At 33.5% G+C, this 6,796-nt stretch overlaps 1 long non-coding RNA gene across 1 annotated transcript; it reads right to left on the reverse strand.

Annotated features, from left to right (window-relative positions):
- Positions 1-5,535: 5,535 nt before the first annotated feature.
- On the reverse strand, positions 5,536-5,961 carry LOC137245766 (uncharacterized). Its single transcript, XR_010951400.1, has 2 exons — positions 5,826-5,961; positions 5,536-5,743 (listed from the first exon to the last, which is right to left on the reverse strand). It is a non-coding gene; the product is annotated as an uncharacterized lncRNA (long non-coding RNA).
- Positions 5,962-6,796: the final 835 nt, after the last annotated feature.

Raw genomic sequence — 6,796 nt, forward strand, 5'->3', positions numbered from 1 at the left:
TTCGGTATACTTAATGGGAGTCTATCTTCTATATTTCTCAACGTTACAAACATCGGAGCAAAAGTTAATATACCACTTCATGTTCATGAAAGGTATAATGAAAATCGACCATGAAGTCTTGGGAACACACAAAAATGAAAATTTTTATATTAGAGTGCCCTTAGCTGTATGGAGAAAAATACAAAAGTCCGGGTTATCGGTAACAGCCCCTAGTTAAGTATATTTCAAATTTATAAAGCTTTATTTAAATTAAAAATAATGAAGAGATGAAGATTTACATTGGGAAAAACTTTTTCGCAAAAAAAATTATTTATAATTCTCAACTACCAATATAACAGTGGCTATAAGCAATAATTGCCTAAGTCCTTTCCTTTTACATAGAACTTAGGCGATTATTACTTATGACCACAGATGTGTACATTAGAGCGTATCAGGCTGCATGAAAAAATTAAAAAGTAACAAGTAAGGAAGGCTAAGTTCGGGTGTAACCGAACATTACATACTCAGCTGAGAGCTTTGGAGACAAAATAAGGGAAAATCACCATGTAGGAAAATGAACCTAGGCTAACCCTGGAATGTGTTTGTACGATATGGGTATCAAATGAAAGGTGTTAGTGAGTATTTTAAAAGGGAGTAGGCCTAAGTTGTATATGTGAAGGCGTTTTCGAGATATCGACCAAAATGTGGACCAGGGTGACCCAAAACATCATCTGTCGGGTACCGCTAATTTATTTATATATGTAATACCACGAACAGTATTCCTGCCATGATTACAGGGGCTTTTGATTTCGCCCTGCAGAACTTTTTCATTTTCTTTTACTTAATATGGTAGATGTGACACCCATTTTACAAAGTTTTTTCTAAAGTTATATTTTGCGTAAAGAAACCAATCCAATTACCATATTTCATATCTGTTTTCATATTTGGTATAGAATTATGGCATTTTTTTCATTTTTCGAAATTTTCGAATTTTCTAGGCAAATTAAATGAAAAAGGGCGGAGCCACGCCCATTTTGAAATTTTCTTTTATTTTTGTATTTTGTTGCACCATATCATTACTGGAGATGAATGTTGACATAATTTACTTATATACTGTAAAGATATTAAATTTTTTGTTAAAATTTGACTTTTAAAAATTCCGATTTTGCAAATTTTTATTTAGCACACATATAGTAATAGGATTAACGTTTCTGCCAAATTTCATCATGATATCCTCAACGACTGCCAAATTACAGCTTGCAAAACTTTTAAATTACCTTCTTTTAAAAGTGGGCGGTGCCACGCCCGTTGTCCAAAATTTTACTAGTTTTCTATGTTGCGTCATAAGGTCAACTCACCTACCGAGTTTCATCGCTTTATCCGTCTTTGGTAATGAATTATCGCACTTTTTCGGTTTTTCGAAATTTTCGATATCGAAAAAGTGGACGTGCTTATAGTCCGATTTCATTAATTTTAAATAGCGATCTGTGATGAGTGCCTAGGGACCTACGTACCAAGTTTCATTAAGATACCTCAAAATTTACTCAAGTTATCGTGTTTACGGGCAGACGGACGGACATGGCTAAATGAATATCTTTTTTCGCCCAGATCATTTTGATATATAGAAGTCTAGTTACGGAAGTTACGGGGTACCGTTATGCAAACAAAGTTAATATACTCTGTGAGCTCTGCTCAGCTGAGTATAAAAACCTTCACCTTACCCTATGAGTTTCTCAAGAATGAACGAATCTCGGAAAATCCAATTGGAAAAATACAAGTAATGAATTGTATTTAATCAATTAATGCTCACCTGAATAAAATTATTAAAATTTTTGACTTCGTGCACTGTTCTGTCAATATCGGCTAATCATTTAAAACCTAATTTGATGAATTACAATTCATGTGCCCACGTAATTGTCCGATAAATGCAGATAATTTTTATCAACAAGTAATTCTTAATATCATTATTACTGAATGTTTACATATTTATTATCAATGCCTTTCCAAAATTTAAAAATAATGTAGACAAATTAATATAAAAGCGGGACCAACATTAATTGAGGTAAAACTTTCTAGAATGTTTAACGCTAAATACTTGATCGTCGTAGCACTTTTGCTTTTCTGTTTGTTCTGTCAGCAGACTGTGGAGGCTCGTTTTCTTCACAAAGTTGAACACGATGTGGTGAGCTTAAATTTTGCTGTCGAATCAGCTTATTGAATGAAATCTATTTTTAAAAAATAAATATTTTTGAAATTTACCAACAGGGCAAAGCCGCTCACAAAGTGGATAAAGTGATGAAACATGTCGATCGTGCCAAGGATGTGATTGCCGTTGGAGGTGCTGTAGCTGGAATTATTGGTGCTGCCACCACAGCTTAGGAGAGCTTTTAAGTTATTTGACAATAACTTCCAAAATGAATTGTCGTTGAGTGCATAAAAATAAAAATTAAAATATTAAAAATTTATGTTTTATTAATACCTTTATATTAAATCCCTTTCATGTTTGTCCCACATTTAAATACGAATTTTTGACCCACGGAAAATTCTTTTTCGGTAACTTCCCGTTGAGCTAGACACTTGATACTTAGAACATAGTTCAGATCTGGGGGACATTACGATGCAAGTGAAAAAAAAAAAAAAATCCGCTAGGTGGCGAACGGATCGAGATATACAGAAAATGAATTTTAAAATGGAAATTTTGTGATCTACTTTTAACTAACTTCTCGCTGATCCAGAGACTTGAAACTTAGCACATAGTTTGCGAGTCGATGGGACTACAATTCGTGGAAAACAAAATGTCGCCAGGTGGCAGACGGTTCGATATAAACGAAAATCCCTGAAAAAACCCAGGGATTTTTGCGATCGACTTTTAAGTAACTTCCCGGTGAGCTAGAGACTTGAAACTTGGGCCGTGATTCAGAACCCGGTGGCAATGCAATATTTGATCAAAAAACTTTCGCTACGTGGAGCATGGATCGATATATTAAGCAAATTAATTTTGAATTGGGAATCTTTCAATCCATTTTTAACTAACTTCTCGGTAACATAGAGACTTGAAACCTGGCACATAGTTCGCGGCTTAGTGACAATACAATTCACTGAAAACAAAATTCCGCTAGGTGGCGCGCTAAGTGAGATAACTACAAATCCTTGAAAAACGAGGGGTATCTTGCAATCGATATTTGATTAACTTCCCGGTGAGCTGGAGATATGAAACTTGAGCCGTACGTCAGAACCCGGTGACAATGCAATATTTTATCAAAAAAAAAAAAAAATTCCGCTAGGTGGCCATGGATCGAGATTTTGGGAAAATTAATTTTAATTTGGGAATCTTTCAATCCTTTTTTAACTAACTTCCCGGTTACCTAGAGACTTGGAACTTGGCACTTAGTTACAGGCCTGGTGAAAATACAACTTATAGAAAACAAAGTTCCGCTAGGTGGCGCGCCAAGTGAGAGAACTACAAATCCTTGAAAAACGAGGAGAATTTTGCAATCGATTTTTGAGTAACTTCCTGGATATCTAGAGACCTGAAACCTGAAATATAGTTAAAAACTCGTTGAAGGCCCAACTCAATGCACGTCCTTGCATACTTTTAGGCGTACGCGACTTTCACCACGATTCTTTTGGACTTTCAGGCGTATGCGAATTCACCACGATTTTCAGATGTGCAAATTAAGTGGCTGACAAACGAGGTGGAATTCTGTTGTTATGATGCGAGGTAGAATTCTATTGTTTTCGCCAGTGTTGTCAGCGAAAATACCACTAATTAATTCTCTTAAATCTTGCTACTTTGAACAAATAAATAAAGATAAGAATTTTCACTTAGGAATTACTTAAATTACTAATCAAAGTTGCAATTGCCTTTTGTAGCCAGCACAGTAGACGCTCACAAATTAGAACCACTTTGTTTTTAGGGTGATTCTAATTTATGAAAAATTCTAATTCCTGGACGTTTTTTTATTTGTATAAAACCTTAAAAATTAAGTCAATTTGCATTACAAAAACTACAATGAAGTTTTTATTATTCAATTTTGTTCACAAAAATAACAAAAAATTAGGTAACAATCCAGTACAATACATATCACATGTTTTTTTTTTATTAAATATACATATATGTATATATACGGTAAACTAAAAAAAGATCCAAAAAACAAAAACTCCAATTACAATAAATATATTTTTTCATTAAAGATACATAAAATATCGATAGAAATACATTAAAAAAGCCAAAAATGAATCAAAAACTTCATAATTAATATTCAGCTATGTGCAAAGATTTTTTGTTAGCATCATGATAGGTATAAGAAACAGCATTTAAAATTGATGATTTATTCGATTTGATACAGCTGATTTAAGATGGCGCCACATCAAATTCTGCTTCCCTTGAACACCTTTGTCAAGCTTTTCCAAGATCTGAACTTTGGTTTTCTTACGTTTATTTGGAATTTCAGCGAATTACTTTTACTTTTAAACCAAAATTCCAAAACGCGTGCACGCGTATCGAATTTCACACAAAAACTGTACAGAACCCCGACGAAAATCCAACGACTACGGAGGGTAACATGAATAAATTGGGGATTCTCCTTTTTATGTCTATTTTGCAACAAAAAAAAACAAAATACGCTCAGAAATTAGAATTTTCTATTCTAATTTCAGATCGTGTAATGTATTGAAAACGTCGATTCCAATTTCTGGATATTCTAATTACTAAAGGTTCTAATTTGTGAGCGACTACTGTACTAGAAATAGAAAATAAAAAGATGATACAAAAAATTTTAAGGACTACCTTTATATAAATGGACCAAAAAATATAAGGAAATTTTTGCTTTAATATAGACATAGTCTTGTGGAGTTTTGACTAAAAGAATTTTGGGATTTAAAATTATAAAGGTAGAGCGCGTGTTTAAATTTTAACTAATCAATTAGTTAATCCCAAGTACATGGTTTGTCTTAAATAGAAAGATTGCGCTCCACCTTTATAATTTTAAATCCCAAAATCCTTTTACAAGAGCTATTGTTAAAGTTTTTTAGTCAAAATTCAACAATACTATGTATTAAAGCAAAAATTACCTTATATTTTTGGTCCATTTATATAAAGGTAGTCCTTAAAATTTTTTTATCATCTTTTTATTATTCATAAGCACTTTCCATGCAGAAATGCACTTTTAGTACTTAGATACGGAGAGTAAAAATTAAGTGGCAACCATTGCTAAAATTGTGACTTTGAAGGTCCGCCCTTTTAGTGGTACGGTCTATGCCATGGAATGCATTTAGTGTGCTTGCCGTCCATATTAAAAGTTGCAGGCTCAAGTCCGACACCATGCAACATCGAAATACTTAAAAGCATTTTGAAAACGACACACAGTCTATTTCTGTTACTTAAAGCTCTTCACCAAAAACTCAATCCGATTAAAACCACCTGATTCCTTAATAATAATATAATCAAAAGTTATAAGGCTGGACCCTAATGGCAAGTCTTATATTAAACGTTAACAGCCGGGCCAGTAAAATGCACTCCATTAAGGAAGAGTAAGTAAATATCTATACTAAAAATGTTATAACAACCGAAACTTTTTATTTCTAATATCGACCTTTATTATGCACATATTGAAGTTCTACATATATTTGCCATTACATGTACTACATTAGATCCACAGAGCGAAGCGTCCTAAACTACAGCGACACCTGCAACAGCTCCAGCTAAAGCGCTGCCAGCAGAAATCACATTACCTATATGATGAATTTTATCCGTGGCCTTGTGCTAATAACAAAAAGAGATAAAATTTAAAAGTTTATTTAGTTAACAATTCAGTTGAGTAGTCATCGCTACAGCAAGACCTCACCACATCGTGCTTGAGTTTATGAAGGAAACGTGCCTCCACAGTCTGCTGATAGAACAAGCAGAAAATCAGGAGACCTACGACGATCAAATACTTAGCGTTGAACATTTTCTTTTCTAACAATTTCACTGAATAAACTATTTCTACCTTGCAATGTTGCTTTTATATGAATTTTATAAGACTGTGAAGCACCTTCAAGTGCTCTGATAACGAAAATTTCACCGAAGTTCGTCAACAAAATTAAGTACTTGTAGAATTAATAGATTTGAAAAAGATTTTAATGCATTTATCAATATTTCTTATTTGCATAATTTTTATACTCAGCTGAGCAGAGCTCACAGAGTATATTAACTTTGTTAGCATAACGGTACCCCGTAACGGCATAAACTAATCGAGATAGATATAGACTTCTATATATCAAAATTATATGGGCGAAAAAATAAATTTATTTAGCCATGTCCGTCCGTCCGTCCGTCCGTAAACACTATAACTTGAGTAAATATTGCGGTATCTTAATGAAGTTTGGTATGTTGGTTCCTGGGCACTCATCTCAGATCGCTACTTAAAATGAATGAAATCGGACTATAACCACGCCCACTTTTTCGATATCGAAAATTTCGAAAAACCGAAAAAGTGCGATAATTCATTACCAAAGACGGATACAGCGCTGAAACTCGGTAGGTGAGTTGACCTTATGACGCAGCATAGAAAATTTGTAAAATTTTGGACAATGGGCGTGGCACCGCCCACTTTTAAAAGAAGGTATTTAAAAGTTTTGCAAGCTGTAATTTGGCAGTCGTTGAGGATATCATGATGAAATTTGGCAGAAACGTTAATCCTATTATTATATATGTGCTAAATGAAAATTTGCAAAATCGGATGACGAACACGCCCACTTTTTAAAAAAAAAAATTTTTAAGTCAAATTTTAACAAAAAATTTAATATCTTTACAGTATATAAGTAAATTATGTCA

Source organism: Eurosta solidaginis, chromosome 1, assembly GCF_040869045.1.
Source record: "Eurosta solidaginis isolate ZX-2024a chromosome 1, ASM4086904v1, whole genome shotgun sequence".
NCBI classification, from domain to species: Eukaryota; Metazoa; Arthropoda; class Insecta; order Diptera; family Tephritidae; genus Eurosta; species Eurosta solidaginis.